This window comes from Apium graveolens, chromosome 11 (genome assembly GCF_009905375.1).
Source record: "Apium graveolens cultivar Ventura chromosome 11, ASM990537v1, whole genome shotgun sequence".
In the NCBI taxonomy this organism is placed as follows: Eukaryota; Viridiplantae; Streptophyta; class Magnoliopsida; order Apiales; family Apiaceae; genus Apium; species Apium graveolens.
Window position 1 is genome coordinate 178,004,326 of NC_133657.1, and position 12,896 is coordinate 178,017,221.

Here is a 12,896-nt window from a genome sequence, read left to right on the forward strand (position 1 = left end):
TCCATCGCTTCCATAACTTAATTCTAATATTCTACAAAGAAACATCTCCACTGCAGGACATGATGGAACTGAACCTAAATTACTGATCAGATATAATTAATCAATGCATTTATGGAGATCACCAATATTATGCAAACTAAACTAATATCATTAAAAACCTCTCACACGGTATGCACGATCCAACATCTGTATCATACTTTTTCTAGCCCCAGCACGTGTGCCAAGAAAAATAAAATCATTAACCAACTACATCAGAAGAGCAAGGAAAATAGTTAAAATAATAATAACATAAATTATATAGTGACAGCAGAATAATGAGACGTGCAAAAGATGAAGCAACCTGATTTCATTGTTGGTTCACTGTTATTAATATCTCATCATATGAGGACTGTTTGTCCTCAAGTTCTCTTATTATGCCTTCAAGATTGTGCAAATCATGCTTCTGCACGTCTAACTGCTGAACAAGTACCTGATTCTGATACTAGAGAACTGTTGCGTCAAAGATTCACAATATTGGAAACAAATTGACCTTACATTAAGTATGTAATGTAATGCCCGGAGAAAGATGCATTAAGCATGTCTATAGGTAATGTAATATCATCTGCTCTAGTCATAAACGGAATCAAATCCAGCATCTCTGGGAAAGTAATAAACTTGTTTATCTTTCCATAATTTCCTTCCTGATAAAGCAAAATCATGATTCTGAATAGACTATTAAAGAATAGAGAAACTCAGCAAATTTAAATAGAAAGATGCAACAACTCTGCAACTAGACCAGCTAGTAGGGAATTTAAATAGAAAGTTAGCCTTAATGGCTGCACAATGTATTTAGGCTACCTTGCTGATTAAACAATGCATACAGACAATAACTAAATGTTGAACTACTCTTACCAAAAAGAAATTGCCAATGGGCATCACTAAGGACACCTTAAATAGTAAGCTGCTTATATTACACGCTAAACCTACCAAACTGCTTTTTTTGGTCGACAAAAATCTGGATCTTTATGGCTAAACCTCAAACTCGACGTGTAGAATAAGGGATTTAAGGATCAGTACATGAGTATTTTAACGCTTGCTGCTTAGACAACAGTTACATGGAATCTCTTTAGGACTATCGTCAAGATATTAGGAGCTACCTGTTTTCAAATCTTGTTAACAAACCCAAGTTTGTTACTGGAAGAGACAATATTAGTTGTCATTTACACACCATCTTCAATCGCTTAGCAGACTGCACAAACCCCGGTATGACTTGCAACTCGTCCAATTGCTTCACCAACATATATAAATTGTTTAAAGTCAATAAATATATATAGTATATTACTGGAACTTTAAAGTGCAGAATGCCAAAAACTAATATACTAAGAGTAGCAGTAACTAACAAGTTATTATTTAGTTAGAAAAATCAAGCATACATTATATATCAGTTGCCGGAACAATCTTATGACTGGTCTAAATCCTAACACTCTTAAACATGTGGAGAGGTTTGGAAACAATATTTATATTATTTATATAATGATAGTTAGCAAGTTCGCAATTTAAAAAGATTATTACAAAAAATGCATAAACTACCATCATCATGAAATGCCCCTGAACTACATCAACTAATTGCTCTTTCGATTGGTTGGAGACTGCATCCGCCTAAAATACAAACCGCGTTATTACATATAAGTATACAATCAAAGGATATTCGACCAAGTTCAATAATCAAGTTCTTTATAAAAGCACAAGTTGGATAAAGTAAACACCTTAAGTAGTTGTAGAGTTTTTGGAATGATTCCAAATCCTTTCCATGAATAACGATTCTTGGCCTTCTTGGTAAGAAGCTGCATATCAATATCAAAATCAGAAAATTCCCCTAAACCAAATAACATAAATGGAAGAAAAGGCGAGGAACTAAATATCTTACACCAATACTTTCAAGAACATTAACAATACCATAGATCCTTCGCTTCTCAACACCTAAAATTAAACCAATTACAAAAAATATCAACACGATATTCAATACAATTCACATATAAACAAGAATTTCATAATTCAACACACAACACCTCGCCAATTAAAGTAAAAAATCAAAAAATTATTTAAATTAATTTAATAAAAATTAAATCGAGAAATAACATAAAGAAAGGGGGTATCACGAAGAATACCTAGACGGGCAGCAGCACCATCAAGAAACTATAATAAAATTAAAAAAACAGATGCATATAGAATTAAATTGAGGATGTTGTGTATATAGAGGGAGGCGGGAGAGAGATTATTTTGAGCATAAGAGACCAAGAGATTTTTGTTTGTGGCAGTAATTGGATTCTCTGGATCCAGAGGGAAGTGAATATGAATCTTTTGAATTCGATGAAACCATCGCCATTTCACCACCTATAGATCTATTTAAATTCATGAGAGAGAGAGAGATGGGAGAGGGAGAGAGAGATAGAGATGTGAGAGAGAGGGATGTGAGAGAGAGTGAGAACGAGACGATTTGGTTTTAGTTTTTTATTTTTTACTTTTTTTTTAATTTGAGAGGGGGAAACCTAAAATTGTTGGAGGAGGGAGTAAACATTTTGTTAAGGGGGAAAAGAATTGGGGAGGCCGCACGTTCAATTTTTAAAACTCAATTTAAAACATTGGTTTTCAAATAAACGATGTCTTAAAGTTAGAAAGACATCGAATAAACACGAGGTGATGTCTATTATACTTGAGACATCAGTGGCATCAGTGACCTGATGTTTATTGTGTGATGTCTATTAACATTTTTCTTATAGTGCAATCTCCCCCAATTTATGTCTACTGGAATTGTATCCATAAATTAAGAGAAACTTGATGATAAGGAAACACCCTAAAAATACAGATTAAAAAGTAGTAGATAAAACTAGCAAGTGCTCCAAAATTTATAGAAAATTGAACAAAGCAAAGTGTGCAAAAAGTTCTCACAATCATTTTCCAGGTGCTCCTCTAGTCTGAGCAGATAATTCTATTTCCTTGATTGTCTGGATTTCTTTCCAATCTTCCTGTTATTTTCTTATATTTGATTCTGGAGTTGTCTGTGGAATTCAAATTCATCAGCTTCAAATAAATCCAGCATTTCTTGCATTTCCAATAGAGTGTCATTGCTAGAGATACTCAATTGGTCATCCAATCTGAAGAATCTTCTAACTCCCTTATATTAAATATATTTGAGATGTCATGTCTAATCTGATTTGTGTTTAGTTTTCAGAACTTAACAACAGGACTTATCAGGACATACTGAAATCAGAACATACTGAAGTCATAACTTATTATCAGAACTTAAGGCGTCAGAAGATATATATCAGGACTTAAGTGTGGGAAGACTTCAGATAAGGAATGTGGCTGATTTACAAGAGAAGATCTGGACTAAAACAAAAGAAGATATGCATGAAGAGTTAGAGGGCTAGAAGACTTGTAGAAGATATCTGATTGATATATTTTAGGAGACAGAATCATATTCCATATCAATTAGAATATATCTTATAACTGTGTACTATATAAACACAACTAAGGGTTTACACTATATATGTTATCATTCACGAGAAAGATTATATATTGTAACCTAGCAGCTCTTAGTGATATTGTTCATCACTGGGAGAGAACAACAGTTCTATTATAATAAAGTTTATTTAAATATACTTGATCTTTGTTACATACTTGTGTTGAAATTGATTTGATTATATAAACACTATATTCAACCCCCTTCTATAGTGTTGTGTGACCTAACAAGCGGTATCAGAGCTTTTCTGTTAACACACATACAGTAAAGATCCAAACAATCAATCATGTTTGACGAAACACAAACTCCAACTAAGCCCAGCAAAACTCAAGATACTCAAAACACTCAAACCCACAGTTGATATGAGACTATTAGGAAAGGTGGAAGTTCTGATAAGAAAGGGTTCAGAAAGTCTGAAGGCAAAGGAGGAAAGTCTGACAGAGGAGACAACTCAAATGTCAAATGCTACAATTGTGGTAAAAGAGGCCACATATCTCCTGACTACAAGAAAGGAAAAAATGATAAAGGAAAGGCACTTGTCACAAAAAAGAAAAGCTGGATAGACACTTTAGATTATAAAGATGAGGTGAACTGTGCCTTGATGGCAAATGCTGATAGCAGTACTGACACTGCTGAATTGAAGGTACCTCAAACAACCTTTGCTTTTCATACTGATGATATTACTGAGTTGAGATTATACCATAAAACCATGTTCATTAGTTTTAGAGATCAGAATTTAACATATGAAAGATTAACATCTGAGAGTGTTGCTCTTAAAAACAGAAATGACTATTTAAAAAAGGAGTTAGTTTTTCTTCATCAAACTAAGAAAGAATGAGATGAGGCTTTGTATGTTAGAGATGAATTGCTAAAATTGAATGAATCTCTGAAAACGGATTTAGAAAAGGAAAGAGAGATCATCAGAACTTGGAATAACTCTGGCTAAATAACTCAGAATATATTAAGTAGTGGAAACTGGAAAGAGGGCGAAGGTTATGAAGATGATAAAAGTGAGAAAGAAACTTTGCAAATTAAGCCAATTGTTAAACAGATTGTTAAGCCAAAGGTAAATCCTCTTAAGTTTGTAGCAAAAACTATTAAGTCTGATTCTGAAAAGATGAAAGATTCTACGATAGAAGTCAAAGAAAAGTCAACTTCTGACAAATTAAAATAGGATAAACCAGTTCAAGTTAACATAGGCTTATTGACAAAGAAGCAGCTTAAGCATAAGCTGAAAGAGTTTAGAAATTGTGAACAAGGTAAAGGAAGCTAGGAAAAATAACAATGGAAAGGAAGGTGTGAATAAAAGCAATAATTATATGCCTGTTCCTAATGCTCCTAGAAAGAAATGTTATAACTGTGGAAACTCTAACCATTTTGCTTCTTTTTCAAGAAAAATAAAGATATAAACTCTTTACCTCCTAAATCAGGAGTTAAGAGTCAATCTATTAGGTTTAAACCACAAAATCCTTGTTTTCATTGTGGTAGTTTATGGCATTCCATTTATACTTGTAAGGGAATATCATAGTTTGTACTATGATTATTATCAAATAAAACCTTCTTTAAATAAAGTTAGTTTAATTCCTTGTAGTGTAAAGTCTGATGTAAAGTCTGATATAAAGTCTGATATAAAGTCTGATAAACACCATGTTAGCATAAACTCTGAAATTAAATCCGCTGCAAATACTAACAAACTTAAAAAGGCCAAAGGATCCAAGCAAGTCTGGGTCCTTAAAACTAACCAATAGTGGTCATTGTGATTGCAGGGCAACAGGAAAAATATCCTAGTTCTGGACAGTGGATGTTCAGGATATATGACAGGAAATAAAGCCCTGCTATCAGAATTTGTGGAGAAAGCTGGCCCATGAGTTTCTTATGGATATGGTAACATGGGAAAAACTCTAGGATATGGCAATATCAATCTTGGTAATGTCGTCATTGAAACAGTAGCTCTTGTCTCAGGACTTAAACACAATCTGCTAAGTGTGAGTCAAATCTGTGACAGAGGTTATCATGTGGATTTCTTTGAAGAACACTGTGAAGTTGTAAGCAATTCTACATGCAAAGTGGTTCTGAAAGGTTACAGGTATGGTAACATATATGAAGCCAGACTTTCAACAAACTCTGATGATTTTACAATCTGTCTGTTAAGTAGAGCATCAATGGAAGAAAGCTGGAATTGGCACAAGAGACTCTCTCATCTAAATTTCAACAACATAAATTGGCTAGTAAAGAAAGATCTTGTGAGAGGACTGCCAAAATTAGTATTTGCTCCTGATGGCCTTTGTGATTCATGTCAAAAGGCAAAACAAAGAAAATCTTCATTCAAGAGCAAAACTGAATCCTCAATTCATGAGCCTTATCACCTACTGCATGTTGATCTATTTGGTCCAGTCAATGTCATGTCCATTGCAAATAAGAAATATGTTATGGTTATAGTGGATGAGTTCACAAGATACACTTGCTTATATTTCTTGCACAAGAAGAATAAAACATCATCTATTCTAACTGATCATGTCAGACAGTTGGATAAATTGGTCAAAAACTCTGTTAAAATAATAAGAAGTGATAATGACACTGAGTTCAAGAATTCAATCATGGAAGAGTTCTGCAAAGAGTAAGGAATAAAATAGGAATTTTCTGCAACTGGAACTCCATAACAAAATAGGAGTTGTAGAAAGAAAGAACAGGACTCTTATTGAAGCTACAAGAACTATGCTTGATGAAGCAAAGCTACCAACCTACTTTTGGGCTGAAGCTGTGCAGACTACTTATTTTACACAGAATGCTACACTCATAAACAAGCATGGAAAAACACCATATGAGATGGTGAAGAAAAAGAAGCCAAATCTGAAATACTTTCATGTATTTGGATATAAGTGGTTTGTTCTTAAAACTCATCCATGAACAACTGTCAAAACTTTGATTTAAAAGCTGATGAAGGAATTGTTATTAAATATCCACTTTCCACAAAAGCCTTCAGAGTCTACAATTTAAGAACAAGGGTTGTCATGGAATCTATCAATGTATCTTTTGATGATAAAAAGATTAATGGACTTGAAGATTTCATTGATCTTGATCAGCTGAGATTTGAAAATGAAAATTTAAATTCTGATTATGTAAATTCTGATGACCTAAATCCTTATCCTGTAAGTTCTGACGGGTTAAATTCTGATGTCATTGAAACTGTGGTAACTTCTCCAAGGGAAAATGCACCTATTGAGGAGGAGCAAGCTGATGATCCTACCATAACTCAAGATTCTCAGAGAAATCAAGACTTATCACTGGCTCTTCAAGTTCTGATGAGCCAAATTCTAATAATTCTGTAAACTCTGATTCTTCAATTACTGAAGGATCCAACTCAAATTCTGAAATTTTAGAGAGCATAACTTCAGGGGGAGCATCAGAAAATGCTGATGCAGACAACATGGATCATGAGGGAGGATCCAGTTCTAGTGATCAACTTCCATCTGCAAGGTAGTGGACTAAAGCACATACACCTGACTTAATAATTGGAGATCCTGAAGCAGGTGTCAGAACTAGAACAACAACATCAAATAAATGTCTCTATCATTCCTTTCTATCTTAAACTGAACTAAAGAAAGTGGATGAAGCTCTTCAAGATGCTGATTGGGTGCAAGCAATACAGGAAGAGTTAAATGAATTTGAAAGAAATAAAGTCTGGACCCTATTGCCAAGACCAAAGAACAGATCCATAGTTGTCATACAATGGGTGTTCAGAAACAAAACTAACAGTGATGGCATAATTACAAGGGAACAAAGCAAGGCTGGTTGCTAAAGGTTACTCTCAACATGAGGGTATTGACTATGATGAAACATTTGCTCCAGTTGCTAGATTGGAAGTCATAAGAATCTTTTTGGCTTATGCTGCTCACAAAAAGTTTAAAGTCTTTCAAATGGATGTGAAAAGTGCTTTTTTTCAATGGAGAATTGGAAGAAGAGGTATATATTGAATAACATCCAGGATTTGTAGATCCAAAATTTCCTAATCATGTCTAAAGACTTGATAAAGCACTTTATGGCCTTAAGCAAGCTCCAAGAGCATGGTATGAGACTTTAGCTCAATTTCTTCTGGAAAGTGGATTTAACAGAGGCACAATTGATAAAACACTGTTATACCTCAACCATGGAAAGGACTTACTTTTGGTACAGATATATGTTGATGATATCATCTTTGGTTCTACAAATGCCAAACTCTGTGAAAGGTTTGCAAAGCTAATGCATTCAAGATATCAAATGAGTATGATGGGAGAATTTAGCTATTTTCTGGGACTTCAAGTCAAGCAAACTGAAGAAGGTACTTTCATAAATTAATCCAAGTACACCATAAATTTACTCAAGAAATTGGAATGTAAGTCTATTCAACTATATCCACTTCCATGGCCACTGCAACCAAGTTAGATAAAGATACTGTATCATCAGTAGATATTACTAACTATAGAGGTATGATTGGCTCTTTACTCTATTTAACTGCAAGTAGACCTGATATCATGTATGTTACCTGTCTTTGTGCAAGATTTCAGGCTGATCTAAAAGAACCTCATCTAATAGATGTGAAAAGAATTTTCAAGTACCTCGAGGGTACAGCTGATCTAGGATTGTGGTATTCTCGGGAATCAGATTTTAAGCTAATAGGTTACTCAGATGCAGATTTTGCAGGATGCAAAATAGACAGGAAAAACACTAGTGGAAGCTGCCAATTTCTTGGAGGCAGATTGGTTTCTTGGTTTAGCAAGAAACAGAAATCAATTTCCACATCAACTGCAGAAGCATAATATAATACTGCAAGAAGCTGTTGTGCACAGATTCTTTGGATGAAGAATCAATTACTGGACTATGGGCTAGAATTTTCTAAAATACCCATTTACTGTGATAATCAAAGTACTATTGCTATGACAGGTAATCCAGTTCAATACTCAATGACGAAGCACATCAGCATCAGGTACCATTTCATAAGGGAACATGTGATGGAAGGTACAGTGAAATTGAATTTTGTTCCAACAGATCAACAACTAGCAGATATCTTCACAAAACCACTATGTGAAGCTACTTTTACAAGACTGGTAAATGAACTTGGATTGGTTTCAGGTTCTTTCTCAAAATCTGCTTAGTTTTTGTTCTCATGCATCAGACTTTATGATCAGTGTTTACATATTATCTTATATCCATGTAATCTGTGCTTCAACTGTAATATATTAAATATGATTGTTATCTGATGTGATACTATATAATATGATAGTGTTTTGAATGTTCTGTGACTATTCAATCCAATGAGGAATACTGTGCTAGATGTTGACCTAGTAGTCTTTAACCAACTACAAATCCCATGTTTGAATTAGTTATTTATGTGGAAATCAATTACACAAGCAATTTCTGATTTTGAGATTAGTCAAATTTACTTTGTGTATCTTATTACTAAGTTAGAAACTAGATTTTTGCTTCTTATATGTCAAATTCTGATGTCAGTAAATCTTAAGGATGAACTACATGCTTGATAAGCCTCACTTATCTGAAGAAAATAAAAGAAAAGAAATTGAAGTCAGATACTCCTTTGAGATCTAGAGTAAATATGTGAAAGGGAAGACCCAAGTGCATTGCTGGTATTAAGTTATATGCATTAGAAAAGCAAATAATTTTTCTTGGTGACTTTTCACATTCTCTAATTACTAGAGAAATACTCTGATAATAGCATAAATTCTGATAGTAGTTGTGACTCACTTACACTGAGAAGCCACTGTAAAAAGAATGTCAAAAGATGCATAAATGAGCACAAACAGTTGAGGTGGCCTCTTGCATAAATTTATACTATAGTAGGCTTCAAAATTAAAGACATATCTTAAGCACTTTTCTTAGTTATGCCTTATATCTAAGATATACTGAAGTTTATCATACTTTAATCTTTATGTGATCATTTACAAATGCACACACTCTCACTCAATATGAATGATGAAAATTACTATGATCATTAAGTTGTTTTTGACAAACAGTTAAGTTTTATTTGCATAAATTCTGAGGACAAGTTCTGATGAAAGTTCTGTGATTAAACTCTGAAGAACCCAGTCAGTACTTGTATGAAGAATCACAGAAATAGACATTCACTTTTTGAGTACAGAAGCCATATTCTGATGACTGTTAAATTATGATAGTAGTCAAGTTCTGATATAAATCCTGATGGAAACTTTGATCCTTACATGGCATTATTCATTTACTTGACTTATTTGTGATTTTACTGTAACGGTCATATTTTATCAGAAAATAATTTAGTGAGATAAAAATAGTCATAATCATTTGGTTAGTGGGAAACGTGTTTGCCTTGACAACTGCATGTGCACAATAATTACTGCTTATTTCTCCTGCCCACTAACTACTGCTTTAACTATTTACTGGCTGATAGGTTTAAAGTGTCTGTTTTACTTCCAAAAAGAGCTGTTGAGTGAAGAGAGTATAAATATGGGAGTTAAAAGATTTTACAATCTTTTACCTACTTTCTAATTCTTTTCTTATCTCTATATTCTCACTCTCTTTCTAATATTCTCTGAAGCTCTATTTTTCACAGGCATTTTATCAAACACTTTGCAAACACATATTTTTTCACTTATTTCTCTACAGAAATGGCACCAAAAGATCTGATTTATGATGGAGCCAAGTTTGTTCCTAATAACTACATGGCTATTCTTTCTAAGGATGAAGCTCCATCTGAACTTCACTTCATCCAAGATTTTCTATCTCGAAGTGAGATTGGGTATGCATTGACCCAACCAGAAGCATTCTCAGGAACTCAAGTACTGGAATTTTGGAAGAATGGTGTTTATGATGATGGTGGTGCAAATGGGTCCCTAGCATCATATTACTACAGGGGAGGATGAACACTTGGTTATATTGTCAACTGTTCGACAAGCTTTACATCTTCCGGAAAACTGTGTATACAGTTCATAAGTTGGGGAACCAGCTCTTCAACAGATGATGGAAAACCTTGGTTATGAAAAATGTTTATTCAATATGGGACAATTGAAGAGGCCCCACATAAGGAGGGAGTGGAGTTTCTTCTTCGACTGCATCACCAATGCCTTTGCAAACAAGTGCTCCAACTTTGATGTAATCCCAATCCTGAGTCAGCAAATCGAGTATGCTCTCATTAATCAAACTCATTTTGATTATGCCAATGCTGTGCTGGGATTTATTGGGGATAGGATGCAAGAGGAAATAAATACTGTATATTTTGCAAGATTTTGCCAACTTATTTACAGTTTCTGTAGTCCTGATAAGCCCCAACTAGCTAGTGAGTTGATTGAACCCTTTAAACTTGCTAAAAGGGCTTTCACTGACTTATTATCAACTGATATTAAGAAGACTGTACTAAGACACCTATACTGCCATATATCCTAATGTACAATCATCTGAACCATTTGCTACAACATCTTGACCCAAACCTTCAAGGGCAAATTTTGTTCCTAAATCTCTATCAAGGAGAAGAAGGATGATACTAAGGGATGAGTCTGATGAAGAAGAGGAGCAAGTCCAGGTTCATGTATCAGAACCTGTGTCAGTAGAAGCTGAAAATGTAATTTTTCAGAAAGAAGATGAAGCTGAAGGTTCTGAAATATTGAAAAAGAAAAGATCTGTAAATCCTGATACAAATTATATCTCTCCACTATCCGAGAGATCAATGAAAAAGAGGGCATGAAGGTATTTGGCACAACCTCATTCTGAGGATACTGAAGAAGCTGAAGAAGGGGATCAGGAATCTCTGATCTCAAAAGAACCAGTTATAATTGAAGCCCTTTCTTGCACCTGAAGGCACTTTACCAGAAAAAGTAATTACACCTCCTGTCTCTCCTATCAGAGAAACATATCAAGTTGAAGATTCAGGATTAAGTCCTGAAATGCACATACACAGGCTGAACATTCCCACAGTGCTGTTTCTGGAAGCTCCTCAAGGACATGTATCAACTCCAATTGATTTTTCATTAAATGCCGAGGTTCCTTCTACATCAGTTCAGGATCAGGAACCAGAATCTTCTATAGCCTCACACACTCTTGTGTTGTCAGAGAATGATGAGTTTTCTTCAGGTTATAGAGATAGTGCTTCAGTAGATACTCTAGCTTCCATTCTTGGAAAGGAAGCATTAGTTAAAAAGTTTGTTGAACAAGGTGCTCCTGTTCCTTGGGAAGAAACTCACAGAGGAGTTGAGTGGACCAAGAAGTGGAATAAATCAGATTTTATTCCAAGCACAAAAGTTCTAACAGAGCATATGTCAAAAGCTGATGAGTTGTTATCAAACTCTAATTTCAAGACTCAACTCAAGGTTACGGCTCTGAGTACTAGAAGTCTTCAAGGTCTACACTCCATTACTCATGGTAAGGTTGATACAATACAAGAAAATGCTAATAAACTTGACCTGATGCTGAAGTAAGACAACAACAGGTATATCAAACCTATTCATGAGAAAGTTGAAGCAATTGAGAAGGTTCAGGAAAAGCAATAGGCCAAAATCATTGAGGTCCTGCAGTAATCAAGTCTCTCAACAAGCTCAACTGAATGAAATTCAATCTTCAGTAGAACTTCTTCTTCTCTCTCCTACTATCAGATGATGCCAAAAAGAGGGAGAAGGTAGTTAAGTCCAAATGCTCTAATGATCAAGTACTGAAGAAGAAAGATGATAATAAAGATGACCAGAGAAACTCTGATAAGAGTATAGGTCAAGGAAATGGTCAAGGAAAATCTTCACAGAAAGTAATTTCTGATGTTAAAAAATCTTCTAGATAGAACAAGTCAAGTTCTGATGTTGTTCATGCTAAAAGTCTGTTGTCAAGTTCTGATATCCTGATTCAGTCAGGATCTAAAGACTCTCAAAAGTTTTTACAAACTATGAAGCTAAAGGGAAAGCAGACTACTTTCTACTACAAAGATCATTAAAATTCAGACACTTGATGAGGAAATTGCTAGAAGACTATTTCACAAGCATAATACTGGAATGGATTTAGAGAAACTCAAGGAGAAAGAAGCTAGATTTGTAGCTGAGAAGACAAATCTAAAGTCTAAAGCTTCTGATGCAAAGAAACCTCCAAGGCCTAAGGCAAAAGTCATTGTGATCAAGGAAAAGTCAAATTCTAAGGCTTCAAAGCCCAAGACAAGATCACAAGTTGATCCTAAAGATAAAGGGAAAGGAAAGATTGATGAACCAACAATGATACAGGAGATGAAAATTCCTCAAATCCTGATGAAACCTGTATGCAAAGTGGTTCAAGTTTTTGATGATAATGATGTAGTAGATGAAACTGTTCAAACTCTGAAAAGAAGGAAGGTAACTGAAAAATCTAAGACAACCTCTGATACAACTCAAGTTGTTCAGAATGAAGAACAACTAGCTAC